Consider the following 21994-nt stretch of genomic DNA (forward strand, 5'->3'; position numbering starts at 1 on the left):
GTGTGGCATAACGTGAATTTTGACTCAATCTGTGTGCCATAGTGTGAATTTTAGCTCAGTCAGTGTGAATTTTGGCTAATTCCATGTGGCACAATGTGTAAGAGGCAAGTACAGTATAAGGGGGTTACTATTGTGTTGCATGATTTGTATAAGTGGTATATGGTGTGGTAAATTTAGGTAGCCACATAAAAGGTGCTGAAATGTTGTCTACCAAGTTTCGGCTTTCAGTATTTTTTTTATGACTGGAATGCTGCCTCGCCCTGCAAGTATCTTAGAACATCGGTATCCTGCATGTGCACCTTTGGAGGGCACCCGCCAATATATCTCCCTGCATTTTTCTTATGCCATCCCCCTGCCTTTTCCAGGCATATATAATTAGTTTAAAGTATTTACACAAATACAGACACACCCATGAGCAGACCACCCAAACAGAACACTGGTCACGCCCCCCACATTATTAGGTGCTGGCCGCAACCCCTATTATTGTGCATAATAGGCCATTGATAATTTTCAGCTCCAGGCCCATTTAGACCTTAATCTGGCTTTGCTCATCGCATCGGAGCCTTAGGATCACACGGGATCGCATACAATACACGTATTTAGGGCTGCCATCACAAATCATGGGGCCCAGGACTGACCAAAGGGCCCCCATAGGGCAAAGGCGGGGGTGTTACAGCGTAAGTGGCATCCATACGCTTCTGAAGAAGAGCAGTTTGTGCCCGAAAGTGCGCTCAAGCGAAACGATCCCCACCTGCCTTGGGGGACAAATCCATCACCACTGAACGGAACTACCTGCCTTTCGGGGAGTAAGGATTGTTACACTCTGACTGTTGGCTGCTGGAATCCGATACCCTGAATGAGTTATATGTGAGAATATGTTTTTAACCATGTGAGTGCATTCAATAAATACAGTACTTCTCCCTTTTAAGTACATTATTGCACTATGGCCCTTATTCAGAGTCTGATTGCAGTACAAATTTGTTTGGAAAATGGGCAAAACCATGCTGCACTGCAGGTGGGGCAGATGTAATGTGCAGAGAGAGTTAAATTTGGGTCGGGTGTGTTGAAACTGAAATCTAAATTGCAGTTTAAAAATAATGCAGCCAGTATTTACCCTGCACAGAAACAAAATAACTCACACAAATCTAACTCTCTCTGCACATGTTACATCTGCCTCACCTGCAGTGCACATGGTTTTGCCCAATTTCCAAACAAATTTGTACTGCGATCAGATCTGAATAAAGGCCTATATTTGTTTTTTATCAAGTCCATTTAGGATCAATTTGTAAATAGTCACCCGGGAGAAAAAGAACAAAGATCCCCTGATATGCAATTAACCCCTTGGGTGGCATGCCCGGAAATTTTCCGGGCTCAGCCGCGCTGCCACAGCGGGCTGTCCACGAAAATTTCCGGGCATACCACTACTATAGTTAGAGGCTGGTTAGTACCTCGTCTCTGGTATCGAGGTACTAACCACAATGCTGCCATCCTGGCCCCAATTCTAGCCGGGCCTGGGACTCCAGTACCCCTGGATCCTCCCCCCTGCACTTATAGAAAAAGGCCTGCATATATTGTATTGTATGCTGTACTGCTGCCCAGAAGGTTCCCGGGTGGCTCAAGTGGAAACTCGGGCAACTTCTCCCCTCTGAGAAGTCACCCTATTGTATGGCCAGCTTAAGGCTTCTTTGCACCCTAAGCAAAACTTTAGCATACTGACCCCCCATGCCCAACACTGCCACCAATGCCCACTTTCCAGCTCCTCAAGTGAAAGTGTGGAGCTAGCATCTTAGATAATCCACCTCTGTCACCTGCATTAAGTACAGCAAGGATGTATTCCTTATATGGGATGCAGTTACAATCCCGGCTGTCGGAATCCCGGCGGTCAAAATCCTGACCTCCGAAATCCCGACACTTTCTCCCTCTATGGGTGTCCACGACACCCATAGAGGGAGAATAAATTAGCGAGCCCGCAAGGGTGGGTGATCCACGTCCCTCCTTGTTGGGATTTCGGCGGTAGGGATTCAGGCGTCAGGATTTTGAACGCCGGGATTCCAACCGCCGGGATTTAGTACCAATCCCCCCTTATATACATCTATATTTTTGTTAGAAGCAGACTCGTGGTGCCCTCCCCCCTGGTCCCAGTGCCCTAATAGCAGAACCACCCCTGAATGTGTGCTATCAATGTATAGGATGACCCCCAATCTCTGCCTCTAAACATCAGGGAACACCCACACAAATGCAAGCTCTCCAATCCCTTTACCCCATTTTCAAAGAAAAGTGCGTCTGCTGTGTACTGTGCTTGGTACATCTCCATTCCCACTACATCCACCCTCTGTCGAGGCAGCCTACTCTATAATAATACTACAATGAGTGACATTGTAAAAAGAGGGGCGCAGGAGCCCCTGTGGTGCCGTCCCGTGCAGTGTGGGTATTGTGCCTTTTGTATGTGTCCTCCAGTGCGTTCGGTCATCTGTCAGTGGATAGAGAACGCCTGTTTATTGAATAAATAATAGTTTTTTTAGGTAAATCACTGTATAATTCTGTCCCGTGGAGTTGAACAGAACCGCCCAAACTTCTCTCGGAAACATGGAGAGCTGAAGAGACTCAGAGCTTTCATGTTATGGGCGCTACATGCTAATATCACAGCACACGGTACAGACGGGGAAGATTGTCTGCAGCAATACTAGTGTAGACTACACGACCAGTCATGGCATACAGACAGGATTCATCCTGCACTCCTGCTGTTTGGGGGCTGTAATTGCAAGATACAGATATTAGAATTCTTCATTAGCGTAAATAAGGATTACAGGTGCTGCAGGCATGAAAGTCTAAAGCTGCATAGTATTGTTTTGGAGGGTGTGGTGTCTTCCCTAAAAGTCATGTTTTTGTCTGGTCCATTGATTTCCATCATGTGTAATCCTGGTGCACCCTAATAATGCAGCATTGCTCCTCTGTGTTATCATCCCTCTGTGGAGTCATCCCAGTTCAAATCATCTGTCTGCCCCTTGTTTAACATTCTCTCCCCGAGTCGTCCTGCAGCATAGTGTCTGAGCAATATATCACTGGCATAGGAGGTGTGTCTGCAGCTGTGACATCATTCTCCTAATATCACACAGCAGTGCAGGAGATTTGGGCTGGGTAAAAGCTGCACTCTTTGCTGAGGCTCCTGTGTTTTGATTTTATTTTTGCCCTCTGTATTTCGGCAATCACCAAATAATGCACACTGCGGCTTCGTCCGGTGACCCATGTCCATGGCCCCTTTGCTTGTCATTGGCTGACTGCGTGTAGTGGTAAGTTATAACTTGTATGCATCAGTAATAAGTTCCTGGGGATAAACAGCCTATTGTGTCAGACAGTTGTGTACTTGATGTCTGCGTTTTGTTAGCTGGGTAGTGACCAATGTTGCACAGGTGCTCTCCATGGACGTAATGCGCAGTAACTTGCCAGAGACAGTGAGATTCACGGATGACCTGCTGGCTCTTTGCTTAATATAGTTCTGATAGAAATGAGTTTATAATGCTGAACAGGTAGTGCTTTATCGTCCAAAATAATAATAATATAGCCATAGAATTTACAAATACTTCTCAGACATTGCCAATAATGTTCACAGTCAATGTTAACTCATGACTCCCCTTGGAATCTCTTTGCTGGTTTTATGGTCGTGCAGTAATGTACAGTATTGCAGGGACCTGTTGATATGTTTGGCAGTGCTGTGTGCTCACGTCTGTATATAAATTATTACCAGTCCTGCTGTCATGTCTGTAAGTACACTTGTGTGTTTTTGGGTTTTTAAATGTTCACTCACAATTTATTATTTTAAAAGGAATCTGAAACTGAGGAAGCCACAACCAAGGAAAACGTAACGCTTAACTGGATGGAGCACACATATAGAAACCCGTTCCACGCCCCAACAAGACACTACCTATACTCTACTTTTGTGACCGTTGTGCTGTATATAGTGGGATCCAAGTCTAAATAAAAGGCAGCTACAGTATGTGTCTGCTCTCCAGATAGAAGAATGGCTGGTTTGGAACTGTATGCTGGAGTTTTATGTTCCCCAAACATGGCAGCTTCCACCAACTCCACCTTCATTTGACACTTGAGGATTTGTTCCAGCTACTAAGTGAAGGGGTAAAACCTCTTCTGTTTTCTATTGAGATCTGATTTCTGTGAATGGTTCCCAGTAGCACTCATATGAGTATAGAAAGGACAGTCAGGAGGACATTGCCTTATTACATGGTGTGGGCAAAACATTTCTTAAACAGAACATGAGTTACAATCTAAAGGATGACTTTATGGTGTGTCTGACCGGACCAAACAGGTGATTGTCCTGGAACTTGTGTGGAGTACGTTGTGTCTCTTCAGTTTGTGCAACTGATCTCAAAACGTGAAGCAAGGACAGTTCCTCCTACCCCAGTGACTGCAAACCTGGGGGGGTAAGTTACACACTGTTTGTAATTATGCGCAAGGCCTGGCCTACTGACAGGCTGGTATGTGTCCAATCGCCTAAAAGCAAAAATGTCGTGTATTGGTGTGTTCTCGGCAATGGATACAAGGCTAATTGACCTTATTGGCTTATATACAGTGTTTGTTTAGAACTATAGAAACTGAGTTAAGCAAAAGTGAAATCTAGCATTAGATTGTATGTATGAAAGTAGGTTTTCCATTATATCCCTTTAATTCAGGACCCCTATGATTTACGCAGGTTCTGTTGATCAAAATCAGGTGACATGCAGGTTTGAAATGAACCAGCCACAGAACCTGTGTAAGTCATAAGTGTCCTAGATTAAAGGGATGTTCTGTCAAACCTGTGATAAGAGGCCCAGATGCCATTTTGTTTGCACTTATTAATATACTGTAATGATACAGATTGGTCCCCATAACCAACCCTCAAATTGCAACTAGAATCCCCATACGGTGTCCCACGAATTTTGCTGTGTTTTGCTATTTTAACCTAATTGTGCAATACATATTTTAAGTACATAGGGCCTGGTTTGCAAGCAACTGGACAAAGTCATGCTGCACTGTGGGGCAGATGTAACGTGCAGAGATTTAGATGTGGGTGGAGTGTGTTCAAACTTAAACCTGAATTGCAGTGTAAACCATCTAACATCTGAGGGCTACATGCAAAAGCAGCCAGTCTGTACTGTGCAGTGAAACAATAGAAATGTATTTGCTTCCCTTGCAGTGCAACATTGTGTGTTCCAGACGATAAGTGACGGTGCATACACACTGGCCGATATATCGATTGAATGGCCTATAGATCGATGCACTGTGTACCATCAATATATCTGTGAACGGCGTGGTTGCCCAATATAGCTACAGATCTATCGGCGCATCTTGCTGTGTGTACAGGCAATCCACCAACCGTCCGTACACTGCCCAGGAGCGGGCGGGCGCATGCAAACACTCCCACCCATTTGTGATGTCAGTCCCAACAGATCGTGCAGTTTAAAACAATTGTATGATATGTTATTTATGAGATCCGATGGGCTTCCTTTAATGGCCTATTTAGAGCAATAATCATCTCTCTACAGCAGGCATGTCCAAACTGTGGCCCTCCAGCTGTTGTGAAATTACACATCCCAGCATGCCTTGCCATGGTTTTAGCATACCCTAATAGCAAAACTGTAGCAAGGCATGCTGGGATGTGTAGTTTCACAACAGCTGGAGGGCCACAGTTTGGACATGCCTGATCTACAGGGATCATTTTCTGCAACATTTTACCAATTGTAGGTGGGTTTTCTCAAATAACTTTTCCTCTATATATACTAAACCCGAAGGAGTGCAACTGCATGATCATTTGTCATTCTGCACAGTAAATATATTTATCTTAGGGGTGAGAAAACAGAAACTATATGATAGAAACTTCTATAAACATCGACAGACTGAAAGCAGAGGGGATTCTGCCAAATATTAAGGATTGAAGGTTATTATTTATTTACAGTTTCTTATATAGCGCAGCAGATTCCGTTGCACTTTACAATTGGAAACAGTGATTAAACAAACTGGGTAGAAACAAACCGACATAGAGGTAGGAGGGCCCTGCTTGCAAGCTTACAATCTATAGCAGGCTTTCCCAACCACGGTCCTCAAGGCACACCAACAGTGCAGGTTTTAGTGATATCCAGGCTTCAGCACAGGGGACTTAATTAGTATCTGAGTGATTCTGATTAAACCACCTGTGCTGAAGCCTGGACATCACTAAAACCTGCACTGTTGGTGTGCCTTGAGGACCGTGGTTGGGAATGCCTGATGTATAGGGATAAAGGGTTTCCAATTTTTACTGTTGGTAAAGGTTGTACTGTAAATGCCATAAACAAGGAGCCAAGAAATATATGGGATTCGTTAAAAGGATAAAGGGTTTGAGGATTTGTCCCTGAACACATCCACATGCCACAAATATTATGTATCCCTGCAATGTAAGAAGGAGGATTGCAGTGGATACCAGCTGTAAACCCTCCTCCATTGTTGCATGTAGCCGCATCCCCCATTGGTTTCTATGGTGGATGCGATGCTGCCCAATTTACCAATCGGAGAAGCATTGCGGATATTTGCCCCTGCAGTGCATGGTGTCCGTGTGAATGCACATACACAGAGGCCTTGCCACCCTACTCAGTGCATCGCAGGATCGGGTTCCTTATGGCACCCCTGCTCAGTGCCGATAGCTCGCCGTCAGAGTATTCAGCTGCCTCCCCTTCACTCACCGTTTCCACCTCGCTGGTTCTTTTCAACGCGGTGGAAATGGCAAGTGTGCCCATTAAAACGGCGGGGCTTGCCACAAAATGCGGCGGGATTGGAGCGGATTCTGGGCAAATTTTGAATACGGCATGGGGGTTGGACAGTGAGGAGGATGGCTTTTCCTTGACGAAAATAAGTCATCCTCGCCGTACAAACCCCACTTGCCGTGGTAATGAATACACCCAATATGATTGCATATTGCAGTGCTACTTTGGTGCCCAGTTTGCTAAATGGCCCCCTAAGACAGTACTGTAACACAGTGGGGACAGGTATGAACAGCATTATGAGATACCAAGCAGACGGAATTGGCCTTTTTATTTTTTCTTCTTCAAAGCAATATTCTTATTACCGGAGCAGCCCAGGTGATATAGTGGTTAGTATTGCTGTCTTACCACTAAAGTCATGACTTCAGACTTATCTGTGTGGAGCTTGTATTTACTTCCAAGTATTTTACATGAGCTTTCTTGGCAATTGACAAGAAAATAAATAAATAAACCTAAAATCCTAGCGTGTGCATGTGTGACAGTGACATAGGGAATATAGGGAAAAATGTATAAAGTACCAGCCAATCAGCTCCTAACTGCCATGTTCAGGCTGTTTGACAAGTGACATGGGGCTGATTGGCTTGTACTATTCACTCCATTTTTCACTCCATTTTATCCCTTGTTAAGGCTTAATACATTTGTCCTATAGATTGTTCTCTCCATTAAAGTGGGGACTGATACGAATCATTGAAATATTTTCTGTAAAGAGCTTCATAATATTTGTGTATAACTTAATCCTTTGAGCGCCAAGCGAATTTGGCAAAAATTGGTGTGAAAATTGCCAAGCAAACATTTTTATGCATCACTAGTAAGCTCGCTCGAAGCAAAAGCTTTGTAAGCTAGTCTGCTACCTTCTGTGTTTGTGCATGTGTGAGAAAGAGATGTAGTTTCACTCTCTGCCAGCAGATGGTAGTGTTTCGGAGACTCACGGCCACTAGACACATATAGAATGATCTGTAATATTTACCTTATCTAGGAAATAAAATCTTTTATTTTTTTTTACTTTTTTTTAACATTTATAGAACAAATGTGAGTGACGCTGGCAGTTTTAGCTCCTATTTTGCGCATCTCTCACGGATGTTGGCACTCAAAGGGTTCACATACACACTGGGCGATTTTGAGCTGAAAGCAGCTCACTTTATTTTACCCTTTGAGCTGCTTTCAGTGTGTATGGCCTGGTGATCAGCGCTAATGCGCACTCCCACATCATCGCCAAACCAATTGTCGCTGCTCATCTGCTGGTATTAACAGCAGATGAGCGGTGGGGTGGACTGCTTTCCATATCATCCTACTATGGGGGTGGACGGCTTTCCATATCATCCTACTATGAAAAGCCATCCTGGGAAAATCGCTTGGACGGGCGTATGCACTGAGCGATTTAACTAAACACTGAGTGATTTTCAGCCCAGCGATTTTCCTCATTGCTGTGCATACACGCTTGGTGTTCAGTAAGAGACCAATTCAATTGGCATAAAGGGGCATACACAAGGAGTGATTTTGTGTTCTTTTCTAAGCGATGAGCGGTCCAGCACATTGCTATTGCCCGCTAGTTAAGTCAGTGCATGCAGTCAAAATCTAGTAAAATTGCTTAGCAAGTGACTGCAAATCACTCTGTGTATACAGAATGAGCGATGGTGATCGCGACCTACAGATGGAGCCGGCATTAACTTTGCAGGGCTGGCGTTTCTATCGTTTCGGCCGGCTCGCGCGCCCCATGGCAACAGACCTTGTCCCGGGTCCCCGCCGCCTCCCCCGGTGCCCCTCACCGTCCCCCCTAACCCTGCCCGTCTCCCTGAAGCGGAGACAGGCAGGGACACGCATCGTCACCGTCAAGAGATTGGGACGCGCCTGCGTTTTAGACGCCCGCGCATCCCAGGCTCTCTCGCCGACGCTCGCCAGCGCAAGGGGTCTGGCGAGTGCCGGCCAAAGATGAAACATGCTCCATCTGTACGTCATCCTGAACTACTTCCCTGTTTTTTTTTGTTGTTTGTTTTTACGCTCTCTCCCAATCAGAGGGCTTCCCAGTGTTTTAAACAATTCTGCCACTAAACATTAGCGCTACGCTACTCCGCCACTCTCTCCCATGCCACCAGCAGTCCCTACGGCCCCCAAACCCCAGGCCGTCATAGCTTGTGGCTCAGTATTCAACTGACCCCGTTCACTCTCTGGGCAGTATTCAATGAGAAAAGTTCTCCGTGTTTTGTGGAGAACTTGTGCTTTGTTCGCCTTGGACGGACCTTTTTGCTCTCCAAAAGCGAGCAACCCTATTCAATGTGAAATGTTCTCCGTCTTTCTAAGTGATTTTCTCCGTGTCTCTCCGTGTAGCAATTCTCCATCTTTTGATGGGGAGCTGGAATGTGAACTTTTAAACTAAAAGTTTTTTTAAGAAATTTTGGTGTCAAAAAATCAGTTTTTTTTTCTGTGAAGGGGCATGTTATTTTTATTCATGTGCTTATAGCACATGAATATATATTTTAATTTAAAAAAAAATAATTTTTTAAATTTTTTTTTTTTTTTTTTTTTTTTTTTACACAGTGCAGCCAGCAGGGGGCCGGAGCGCTCGAGCCGCTCATTACATATTCATATATTCACTGCACCCGAACGTTAGTATGCACGAACGGGTGCAGTGAATACTGGGTCCCCCGCTGGCTATAGGGGGGGGCTGCCTGGGTCCCGGAGAGCCCCCCTCCTCTCCACATTCCTCTGGAGCAGCCAGGGAGACTTTAATCTCTCTGGCTGCTTCCGGCTCCCTGAAAGCTCCCTGCTCCCTGCAGGGGTTAAGACTCTCCGCGAGTGGCGGAGAGCATCAGCCACATTGAATAGAGGGAGCAGGATTGGCAGAGAGCCCTCCGGAACACGGAGAGTGCATGGAGAGCGAAATAAAACGCTCTCCATGCACGGAGAACTTTGACATTGAATACTGCCCTCTGTTTCCACCTTACTGGGTCTTTTCAGTGAGGTGGAATCGGTGAATGCGGCTGCCAAATGACCAGGTTTGCCACTATATGCAGTGGGCTTGCTGCATTTGCGGCGATCCTTGTCGTCGCGGAATGTTAAATACGACGAGCAGCCTGCAAGGGAGCTGGATGCAGAGGATGACTTTTCCTCTCTAAGAAAAGCCATCCTCGCCATGCAAACCACCCCTCAGCGCCGCTCGCCGAGGGCATTGAATACCACCCACTGTATACCAAGCATTCCTGGGATAATTGGCTACTGCTGGTATAAGATGTTAAGTCTTGCTAGGACTGGTCATTTACATAATACAGATATTACATTATATAGCGGTCATTACTAGGTACAGTATGCTAGACTGCGTTTGTATACGTTCCACTGCATTCATGGATGTTACCTGTAATGTTTATCTGTGTATCCTCCTGTCTATAGTACATCTTAATGAACCATTCCTTTACAAGTGAAACTTAATGTAGCCATTGCATGGCAGAGCGAGCGTGTAATTGTTGCAGTGTTGCAGTTAGTGGAAATCAAGGTGTAATCCAGTTCATGTTATTTCCAAAATGCATCTGGCTTTAGCCAACTTCCTAACCATGCAGCAGGTGCCCTACAGCAGTTATTGACCCACGGCTCCTGTAAGCTGCACTCAATCTGTATGGATAGACATCTGCATAGTACAATTGTATTTACACTCTTCTCTGTGGATGTACCCTCATATTCTGCATGTAAGTAAAACTGCACCGTCACATGCTGACTTTTATTATCGTCTGATAACTGTCCGCAAATTCGGTTATCCTGTTGGGGTTCTGCTATAATCTCTGTTCATATTGTCACAACAGATAATAGGTTTGTTTGGCAGTCATTTCTCTGATGCGGGAGATTGTCCGTGTCATTAAGAAACAGCTGATTCTTTATCACCTGGAACCTTTGTCTTTTCTCCGTATCGATGCTTAGTGTTTCATCAGATACAGATGAGCATTTATGGCAGCTGGACAGCACCACGGCTCAGTAATTATCAGTGCTCCTCGCTCTTTGTATTCAGTTATGTGCTCATGCAGCTGGACCCTGACTGTTGAACTCATTGGGGTAAATTTACTACGGTGGGAGTTCAATTTCAGAAGGGATGTTTCCCATAGCAACCAATAATATTTCTGTCTATTTTCTAGAAAGTGCTAAATAAGAAGTGGAATCTGATCGGTTACTATGGGCAACATCCCATTTTAATATAACTCCCATCTTACCCCATATAACTCCCATATAACTCCCAATTTACCCCATTGAGTTTTTTTGGGTTCTTTCTGTACTTATGGTTGTGGCGGTACTGTATGTCTTGCTTATGGGTGAACTCCTAGATCAAAGACAATTTGACTAGTGCCATGATTTTTTTTTTTTTTTTATGTTTGTGTTAATGAACTGACCTCCCATACTGTTAGTGTTTTTCCTGTGTTCCTCCTTTTAAGCTGCAAACACATTTGATGATATTTTATACGATATGCACAATAACAACATTTTCATGCATTTCATCTAGTGTATGCGCACTATATCTTTTTTTTGTTTTTTTTGAGCTTGCAACTGAATCTGAGGATATCCTTAACAACAGCTATACTCCTGGATGTGAAACCAAAAAGGGGAGAACACAGTCCATATAGCGCTCACTCTAATAAAACGTAATGGAAAAAAAAATACGAAAACATTGATGTATATACAGTAGATATGGCAGTCCAAAAACAGGAATGTACTGTAGTTCCAAATGATTCTACTTATATGATATTGGGGACGGGGACTAACGTTCTACTAGTTAGGTATTCTCGGGGGAAATAAAACAAAAGAAAAAATGTATATGATGTAGTAAGGACACATAACATATGTTGGAAAACTATGTATAAGATTCTTCACTAATTGTATAAAGGTTATTTAAAGTCAGCGTACAGTGCCATACTAGCGTGTAAGTGGAGCAGGTTCCACATACAGTATAAAGCAGGGGTGGGGAACCTCAGGCCCGGGGGCCATAAGCGGCCCCCGTAGCCCGCTCACCCGCCCAGCGGCTTTGCCGGATGTCAAGAACAGGGGAATTCTCGCAAGAGGTCGGTAGTTCTTGCGAGAGTCCTCTTAGTCAACAGGAACCGGAGACTGTCAGTCCTAATTAGCGGCAGCCGCCGGAGCGTGGGACGGCTGCAGCAGGACAATTTATAAGAGACATTTTTACATATGGCCCCCAAAGGATTTTTTCACCATACAAACAGCCCTTGGCACAAAAAAGGTTCCCCACCCCTGGTATAAAGGTAACTTTAACACTAAACTGAATGTGGCAAACGTGTCCATATTTCCTTAAGTCCTTGTTTGTGGGACCCCAACAGTGTGTTCCCTCTCTCCACAGACCTGTGGATATTCTTATGATACAGGATTTTATTTGCTGGTTTGTTGTATATGTATGTACTATATTACATGTTGTTGCTAGAATGCAGTCCAGGGAAGGCTTCTCTTTTACATTACATTGCAAGCGGCAGTTGCAATTTGCCAAATTCCCTCACTTCAGTCACTTGTGATTGGGAAGTGGAGCGCTGTGTCCATAAGTTATCCTCCCCCGGTGATTGCCTGTTTTCTTTTATTATCCTCTTCCAAATGGAAACCCAGGAGAGAGCTGCATTGGTTTTATTATAAAAATCTACTTTATAGGAAGGAATGATGAAGAAGCAAATAGTGAGATTTGTGTGTCTGAGTGATTGAAGTACAGTAAAGTAGACGTTGCTGTGGGGGTCACAGTGCTGGCTCAGCTCTGAGAACTGCCAGCAGGTATGACTAGTTACAGTAAATAAATGGCTCTGGTTGTGGATTGCAGGCAGCTACTAACCCATCACTGTGCAGGTAATTTGTTTACTTCATTACTCTCAGGACACAGACTGACCCACCTGTCCAAGGGTCAAACCCATAATGCAGAATGGTCCCAAAGGGAGGGGGTGGTGAAAGGATGAGGGCTTGGCCTTGTGGCACTTTACACACCGCATCTGAAATATAATCAGTTTGTGTCTATTAAATGGATCATTTTAGTCCAGTAAGAGGAAATGAAAATGTGTCTGTGTGTATGCTGATCCTTCAGGTCTTGTCTGTAAACCTCTTTCATATCTGAGGGTATTTTTATATTGTCATTGTTTAAAGTTTAATATGTTTGAACATATTGTACAGTATTGTTGAGGCCTAGACTGTGTGTGCTTTCATGTTTCCTTCTTTCTCTTTTCCATTTAAGATGTTAAAACCTATATGCAGAAGAAGACTGGTGAGGGCCATCGTACATGAATGGTTAATTTTACAATCAATGGTCATCCACCATTATTGAATAGTTTTACCAGCGTTGACCGAGTATCCAAAATCGTGGCGCGTGTTCGCATCTGTGTCCGCGTTCCTTACCTGCACGCTGGTGAGTCCTGCGGTGCAAGTCTCTGTACTGCGCTGTCCCCTAGTGTTCTTAGTTGCAAGATCTGCATAGGCTTCCCTGGGGCCTAGTCAGCATCCCACACTGATCCCAAGCCGGTCCCACACTGCATGGGCGCCGCCATGACACTGGGCAATCACATGACTGAATCTCCCAATAGTTTCCCTGTGACTTTGACACTCTAACCTGTGCACTGTACCGTGTGATCAAGGTGTGCACAGGTACTTCCTAGAGTTGATTGATGCTGCGACTTGCAGCCAATCAACGACAGGCAGTGGGGATATAGGTGAGGCTTCTGGCCTTTCCCCCTTGCCAAAGTCCTGCAATTGGGAATGTGAGCGAGTAATGCATGTGGATGTGAGACACAGATCTTGTAAGAATCGAAGAGGTCAGGTTGGAAGATATTTTGAGATAAGAGAAGACATGTATGTTGGTGTAGTTTGGTTTAGGGCTTTGTGTGTGAGTAAAAGTATTTTGTATTGAATACGGTAGAAAACAGGTAACCAATGAAGTGACTGACAGAGTAGCTTTGCAGACGATGAATGTCTGGCTAGGAAGATTAGCCTTGCAGCTGCATTCATGAGGCATTGTAGTGGTGAGAGTCTGTATTAGGGAAGGCCAATAAGGAGACTATTGCAATAATCAATGCATGAGCTGATGAAAGCTCTTTATACCTGACTTCACAGGCGCAGCTGTCAGCCATTGACCCCCAATTCCAGCTCTTGCACACATACAGGTAGTGTACTAGGATGCCAATCAAGACTTTTAATGATGATAAAAAAAAAAAAAGTAGTACATTTATATATAATTTTTATGCAATGTACCTATGAGGGGATAACTTGCATGTGATCCCCCTTGAATCGCATATTATACCCCATGTGCAGCTCATTTGCAAATTACCGTATATACTCGAGGCACCTAATTTTACAACAAAAAACTGGGAAAACTTATTGACTCAAGTGGGACCCTCACTCGAGTATAAGCCGAGGGGGGGGGGGGGGGGGGGGGGCTTTTTCAGCATAAAAAATATTCTGAAAAAGTAGGCTTATACTCGAGTATGTATAGAATGGGATCCTAGTAAGGACTACAGGATATAAGAAATATCAGGTGCAGGACTTGTGATCTCCAGCTCTGGAATGCATGGCAAACACATGCAATTTTTATTTATTTTTTTACACTTTTCTTCTGATTTTTTTTTTTTTTTTTTTTTATGGTCCGATGCATTGGAATTTGATGAAAAAGAACATAATTTGTACTAGTGTCTGGGCACCTTAAAGGCCATACTGTCTCTGCAAAAGTGTTGCGTGTGTGTGTGTGTGTGTGTGTGTGTTGCAGCTTACCGATACTATGGGGTGGGGGACCCAGATGTATGCTTCCTATATTGTTTCCCCCTCTTACCATGGAGGGCTGGTGCACGGGGTCCAGGGTGAGTTTGGTGCTCAAGACTAAAGTGGGGGTCAAAGAGGACCCCCGAGTTATCGGGTCATAAGATTTCTGGATGCAAGTGATAAAGTTGCATTTAATGTGTAAATTTTACCAAGATTAGCTAATATTTTAGGTTACACAAAGTTATTCCTAAAGATCTGGGAATGGGAGAGGATAGGACAGCTTCCAATTAGGAACATTGAGTAATTTGTGTGCACCAGCCTTTACAGTGTAGCAGTGAGGTGCTGATGGGAATTCACTAATTGTCTTTTACCGTTTTTATTTCTGTAGAGCAGGCATGTCCAACCTATGGCCCTCCAGCTGTTGTGAAACTACAAGTCCCATCATGCCTTGCCACAGTTTTGCTATTAGGGAATACTTAATTCTGGCATGTATAGTTTCCCAACAGCTGGAGGGCCACAGTTTGGACATGCCTGCTGTAGACGCATATCCTCCCAACTCCTAAAGCAAACCATGGCTTGTCTGCCCCGGTGTTCTTTAGTAATTGTCTGGAGTAAGTGTAAAAATGATAGTCCTAGCCCCCTCAATGTCACTTGGCTGTAAGTACAGAAATATTTATGAAGGAGTTTTTACCCCAAGTCTGACTCAAATCCACTATTTCCAAAACCGCACAATGGGTGGTAAAACTGCGGTTTCATATCAGTCAGGCTGCAAGCCAACATCTTTGTCTATGATCTGCTAGATTGCCTATTTCTGGAGTATATAAAAGCCTTTCCGGTACAAATCGTTTAGGCTCCGAGCGAAACTTGCTAAATTGCACTTTTCAAGTTATTTTTGGCTGCTTGAGGGCAACAGCGTTAAATACAACATCATTAAATACAGAATACACCTGGTTTTGTATTTAATATTACCCCCCCCCCCCTCCCCCCCTTTAAATCTAGCTGTCCGAACACATGTTGACTTTGAAACGTGGCACTTTAAGTTTATACCTACATGTTTACGGGAATGTGTACAGGATTGGCCTTTATAGAATTTCATATTTTCTTCTTCACCCTGCAGGGAAAGTTTTATAATGAGTTACTGTACTGGGATCTTGCACTGTTTGTTGTTACAAATACATTTTAAGCTTTAGTACAACAATGCAATAATTAGATGTTTGAGAGAGAAAAACACAATTTGATTCTCTGGCAAAAACAGGAGGAATTGTGGGAAAATCAACTCTTTATTTGTGAACACGGCTGGGAGCCGTACCCTAACTGCAGAGGATGACTAATGCGTCCAGTGATAACACTGTAGCCACGCAGGAAACCTTTGCAGATGGGGTAATGCAGGTATCCACTGCTGCAATAGCAGTGCTCTCTCAACGTGTCTACCACATACTAGTTATTACAAGTGGCTGTTTAACGGAGTAGCACGTGCAGCAAGAGCCTGGTTTGTTTCCAGACAAGTGCATTGGGAAGTAGTAATAAGCACAGATCATGAGCAGGATAAATTGGCACGGCTGTACAACAGTAGCCAGATATATACATCGGTATCAGGATGTAGTACCCAAAAGCCAAACCCGCAAATCCCTTCATTCTACCATGGTGACTGAAAGTTTAACCATATGTCCTACACCAGTGGTTCTCAACCTCGGTCCTCAAGGTCCCCCGACAGTTCAAGTTTTCCAGGTCACACAAAATCACAAGTGAAATAATTAGCCCACCTTTGGATCTTTTTAAAATGTGTCAATGAATGAGTACACCTGTGCACCTGCAGGCTGACCTGGAAAACATGAACTTGAGGACCGAGGTTTAGAACCACTGTTCTACACCATTTAATGTAACTCCTAGGACTAGTGTTCATTCTAGCACCTGCCACTTCTGAAAACCCATGCAGTTCCTCTTCCCTGCCTGAGGTGTCGCTATCTGCTGTAGTTCTAATAGCACAGTGTGGATTGTATATCAGCACTTATATGCAAACCAGACCTGTGCTAGAAACGCCACAGCAGACAGCGACACCAAAAGTGGAGATAAAGCAGAAGGTGATAACACACCAGCCAATCAGCTATGTTTTACAGATTATAGCTATTGGTTAGAAGCCTTATAACCTACCAGTATATTTTTGGATTGTGGGAGGAAACCCACGCAAATACAATAATATAGATGGTGCAACTTTTAGCCCACATTGACGTATCAGAGCAGCAGGTTATGGGCTTCTCCGTAACCTAGAATTAATATGACAATCTGAGGAAGCCGCTGATACCGGAGAGGAGGCGGGGAAACGCATCATAGTGGAATATTTATCAGCTTATTTCCAATATCCAGCTGGAATTAAAGGAGGCTCTCACTGGTACGTGAATATACATTAAGGCAGCTTTTCCCCAGCCTGCTAAGCAGTGCCGTGCTGTTTGCCCTAAATCACACTACCCATGGGATGCCACTAAACAGGACCTAGAGAGGTACCTTATTTGTCTGGACTGACAAGTCAAGACTGGTAACGTTATATTAATTTTTATTTCTACATTTTTTTCTTTATATATATTTTTACAAATATGCTAATTGCAACTAATATGCATGCTTTAAAAAAAAAAAAAAGTTAAAAAGTAACATCAGCGTTGCAAACCAATTATCATTTTCTAACTAAAAGATGTGTTGGTAGGACTGGAAAAGAGCAAACGTAGTTCCACTGCACAAAAGCAGAAGCAAAAAAAAAGCAAGTAACTACAGACCAATGAGCCTTACATTAGTAGTAGGTAAATTAATGGAAACACTATTAAAAGAAAGAATAGTGGAATATCTTAAATTAAACAACTTACAGGATCCAAAACAACATGGTTTTACTGCAGGGAGATCATGCCAAACAAGTCTCATTTACTTTTTTGACTCTGTGACCAAAATACTAGATGAAGGGGGGGCTGTAGATGTGGCATATCTAGACTTTAGTAAGGCATTTGACACTGTCCCACATCGCAGGCTGCTAAATAAACTTGAAAGTGTGGGATTGGATTATAAAACAATTAAATGGATAAGAACCTGGTTGCAGGATAGGAAACAGACAGTTGTAGTACATGGAGTGTATTCTATGGAGGGACATGTTACCAGTGGAGTACCCCAGGGATCTGTACTTGGACCAGTGCTCTTTAATATCTTTGTTAGTGACATTGCAAATGGTATTGAAGGGAAAGTATGCCTTTTTGCAGATGACACAAAGATATGCAACAGAGTAGACACACCAGGAGGGGTAAATCAAATGACTGATGATCTAAGTAAACTTGAAAATTGGTCAAGAGAATGGCAGCTACAATTTAATGCAAAAAAAAATGCAAAATTATGCACTTGGGACTCAGAAACCCAAGGGCTCAATATAGTATCAATGGTACCATAATGGAAACTACTGAGGAGGAAAGAGATCTACAGTAGGAGTCACTATTTCAAGTGACTTAAATGCAGGAAAGCAATGTAGCAAAGCAATGAGGAAGGCTAGTCAGATGCTTGGTTGCATAGGGAGAGGAATCAGTAGCAGAAAAAAAATACGTAATAATGCCACTTTATAGGTCATTGGTACGGCCTCATCTAGAGTACTGTGTCCAGTTCTGGAGACCATATCTTTAGAAGGATATAAATACATTAGATAGTACAAAGAAGGGCAAATAAAATGCTGCATGGCCTACATCACAAAACGTACCAGGAAAGACTAAAATATCTTAACATGTATACTGTAGCTTAGAGCAGAGAAGGGAAAGGGGGGACATGATAGAAATCTTCAAATATACAGAATCAAGGGTTTTAACATAGTACAGGAGGGACATTTTCTTCAAAGGAAGTATTAGAACACGAGGACATGCACTGAAACTAGAGGGAGGTAGGTTCAGGGGAAATGCTAGAAAGAATTACTTCACATAAAGGGTAGTGGATAACTGGAATAGCCTCCCATCAGAGGTGGTAGAGGCTAAGACAGTAGAACAATTTAAACATGCTTGGGATAGGCATATGAATATCCTTACAAAGAAATAAGGATTAAAAAGGGTTGAGTTTACCTGAAGGGTAAAAAAAAAGGGGCAGACTAGATAGGCCAAGTGGTTCTTATCTGCCGTCAAATTCTATGTTTCTATGTTATGTATATCTATGTACTATTTTTTGTTTTGTTTTTTAATGTTCACTAGCCAGTGATTTACATACGGATAACACATTCAAGTTATACTAAGGCTTTCCCCAGCGCAGTTTTTATATGTCGTTTGTTCTATTTCAAATAAGAACCACTTGGCCCATCTAGTCTGCTTTCTTTCCGTTTTTTTTTTTTTTTAATAGAAGACTCCCTCATCTGTAGGGGCGGAACTACCGAGGGGGTGGGGGTGGGGGGGCCCATGGACAGCTAGCAATCACCTGCTCCCAATTACTATTTTTATGACATTATAAGGCCTGGGGCCGCCTGCATTGCCGGGGGAGAGGAGAGTGAGGAGCCGGGCAGGGTAGGTGGGATCACACTGTGCCAGGCGGGTGGGGAGAGAAGCCGTATTGCCTATGATGCGCATGGAGTTGGAGCCTGCCTGCTTTAAAGACAGGATGCCTTAAAGTCTGACACCGGAAGGCCACCGCACGGTCCGCACCGTCATGTGGACTCACATTGCCTTGCCAGCCCATACTGGCTGACTACCAGATCGGCTCTGAAGTTGATCCGCCCCCAACTGTTCTCTCTTCTAGTTCCTTCCTCCTCCTCCATCCTCCTCCATCCTGCTTGCATCCACTGGCACTGCACAGAAGGCTGGGCCTGCCACCTGGCACTGCATCAACTACCTGCGGAGCACAAGACAAAGGTACTCCCAAATGCAACCACCTGCAGTCTCTTACTTTCCATTACATTTTGCTACAGCCCCCTCCCCCCACATCTGCTTATGTGAACACATGCTGGCTGGTGCTGACGGTTGTGTTGGGGACTATGTTCTCCATGTGCAGCGAATCCTGTTTAGGATTCGCTGCACATTCGCAGGGTTCAGGAGGGCTGCAGCATTTGCTGCCAGCCCTCCCTGTCACCCTATTCAATGCAAATTTTAACCCCTGCGGTGAGCCAGGGGACGGAGGCAGGCAGGGAGATGTGAACCTCCCTGCCTGCCCTAGATTTTGTGGGGGAGGGCTCCCGGGGCACAGGCAGCAGAGACTGCCCCCATGGGAATGCTGGCAGGGGTAGGGAGCCGCTCCTCTGGTCCCGCATGTAACAAGCCGGGACCAGAGTGAAGTGAATATATGAATATCTAATGAGCGGCTCCCGGCCCCCTGCTGGTGAAAAAAAAAATGTTTACAAAAAAAATTAAATAACAATTAAATATATATTCATGTGCTTCAAACACAGTGCTTTTGGCGAACAGTGAACATTGAATAGTGTGAATCAGATTTTCAGTGAAAAAAATTCACCGCAAGGAGGGAAAAAAACTGTGAATCGGAAACATTGAATACTGGCCTAAGCCTCATCTGGTACCTGTCATGGGTGAAATATATTAACTCTTAGTTCAACGTGAACCCCACGGTTGGGTGGTGGGGTGCCTGCTCATGTGCAAAGCGAGTAATGCGATGTTGCATTCATTGTCCCCTGAGCCGCAGCCTGATTGCCAGGCTGCAGCAGTTTCGGGACAGTATGTGGGTACTGTTACCAAAAACAGTCGCGTCACCTGGCCAAGTTACCAAAACAAGAATGCGGGTGTTTCCTGCATTATCAGTCAAATAGTTTTTTTCTTTTTGACCTAAAACCATTTGTCATTAAATCTTGCAGCACATTAAAGTAATATACAATTCAAATGTTAATGTTCTGTTAAATCTGCAGGCTGCCCGTAAATTGTGCTCCTGTATGCAGCTTGTAATTCTCCCGATGCCTTGTATGAGACTTAATAACTTTGCTGCTGAGAGATTGCCTATATCCTATGGCACAATATAAATTCAGTCAGTCTCCCTGGTATCTATGCAGATGAGGCGATTACATATTTATAGGTGTTAAACTTGTTATGATCAGTGTAATATCACACGCAGCAGAGAAATTAAACCTCTCTGTAATCTCACCTCCTGTGTGTTCTGCTCTGAGACGATGCACAGAATGAGAACAGACATTTCTATACAATGTATCAGTAGATTAGTAAACTTAATTCAGCAATACGCCTTTGGGGACAGTTTTACCGCTTATATCAATTTTTATTTTTTAATGCAATGCTTATTTCTGAAAATATATACAATATTAAGGACACTGCATGTTTAAGATGCTATGTTGGAATAGATATGACTCTTCTGATTGTGGCCTGTTAAACTAGGTCCATTCATACATACTATGATTTCTCAATTCTTATTGGTGCAGGGTTGCCTACCCTCCCGGAATGGCCAAGAGGCTCCCGAAAATGGGTTTCCCCTCCCGGCCCCCCCAAAAAGGTGGGCAACCCTCCCAGATACCGGTGGCATCCCCCGAATCTCCCTGGCCGCAATGGTAAATTACTGCTATTCACGGCTTTTAGGCAGGAGGTGCTAAAGATGCAAATTGCATCAATTAGCCCCACCCACTCCTTTTGCAGTACTGGGGTCTACACCATCACCACAAACCCCCCCCCCCCCCTCTCTCTCAGAGAGACTTTAAAAGTAGGCAACCCTTGATTGGTGCAGTCCCCTTGTAATGATGTTGCTTCCTCTACAGCACAGTCTTGGTCTTGTAATTGCATTGGAAAACACAATGCCAGACACTAATTTGGAATTGAAGCCTGTACGCCAGGCTAGTTTTCTTGTCTACTTGGCTCATTTAATATTTGACTTTGATATCCACATTAACTGATGCATTAGTATATGGGGCCTACTTTGCATTGTTCTCCTGCAGAACTCCTCCTCTTATAATGTAACTGGTGGGCCTGTGATGTGTGTGTGTGTGTGTGTGTGTGTTGGGGAAAGTCCCTGTTATTTTGCCACATACGTATAGTAGAGGGTCCCACTGATCATATTTTATGTTGCTGAGTTTGTGTAGGGGTTCTCTACAAATTCCTTTTCCAATATGTTCTAAACTGTTTTCAGTCTGTTTTATCTGCTGCATATCTTTTGACATTTTAACCCTAGAACATATACGGGGTAAATAAATAAAAGAAACTTGAAATTACTGCCTGCAAAAACTACAGTATGTGTGTGTTCTAGGGTTACGAAGACAAAAAAAGATTATTCCTTTTGCAGCACTAGGAGTTGTTTGACCTCCGTCTCCGAACAATAGGTCAACGTGATAATTCTTGACACAGCAACCTTTTTCATTGATTTTTTTTTTCATACTTTACTATAAGCATGGATTACGATTGGGAATGGTAAAATGTCCGAAGCATGGTATGTGAAGTGGAACACTAATTGAGGTCCGTTTGCACCAAAATGTAAAAAAAAAAGATAACCCCAATAACTGAAAAAAAATTTTTTCATGTATCGACTATTTTCATTTCAACCTTTTTTTCCCCATG

The 21994-nt window shown here is 43.7% G+C and overlaps 1 protein-coding gene across 1 annotated transcript in view; it reads left to right on the forward strand.

Annotated features, from left to right (window-relative positions):
• The first annotated feature begins 3125 nt into the window (after window positions 1-3125).
• Window positions 3126-21994, forward strand: part of PIK3R3 (phosphoinositide-3-kinase regulatory subunit 3) — a 311112-nt gene continuing 292243 nt past the window's right edge. Inside the window, exons 1-2 of the mRNA XM_083157435.1 lie at window positions 3126-3290; window positions 3824-4436. The gene's annotated coding sequence lies outside the window, so the exon portion shown is untranslated. The remainder of the gene's footprint in view (window positions 3291-3823; window positions 4437-21994) is intronic.

The sequence above is a fragment of the Crinia signifera genome, chromosome 8 (assembly GCF_055691185.1).
Source record: "Crinia signifera chromosome 8, ASM5569118v1, whole genome shotgun sequence".
NCBI classification, from domain to species: Eukaryota; Metazoa; Chordata; class Amphibia; order Anura; family Myobatrachidae; genus Crinia; species Crinia signifera.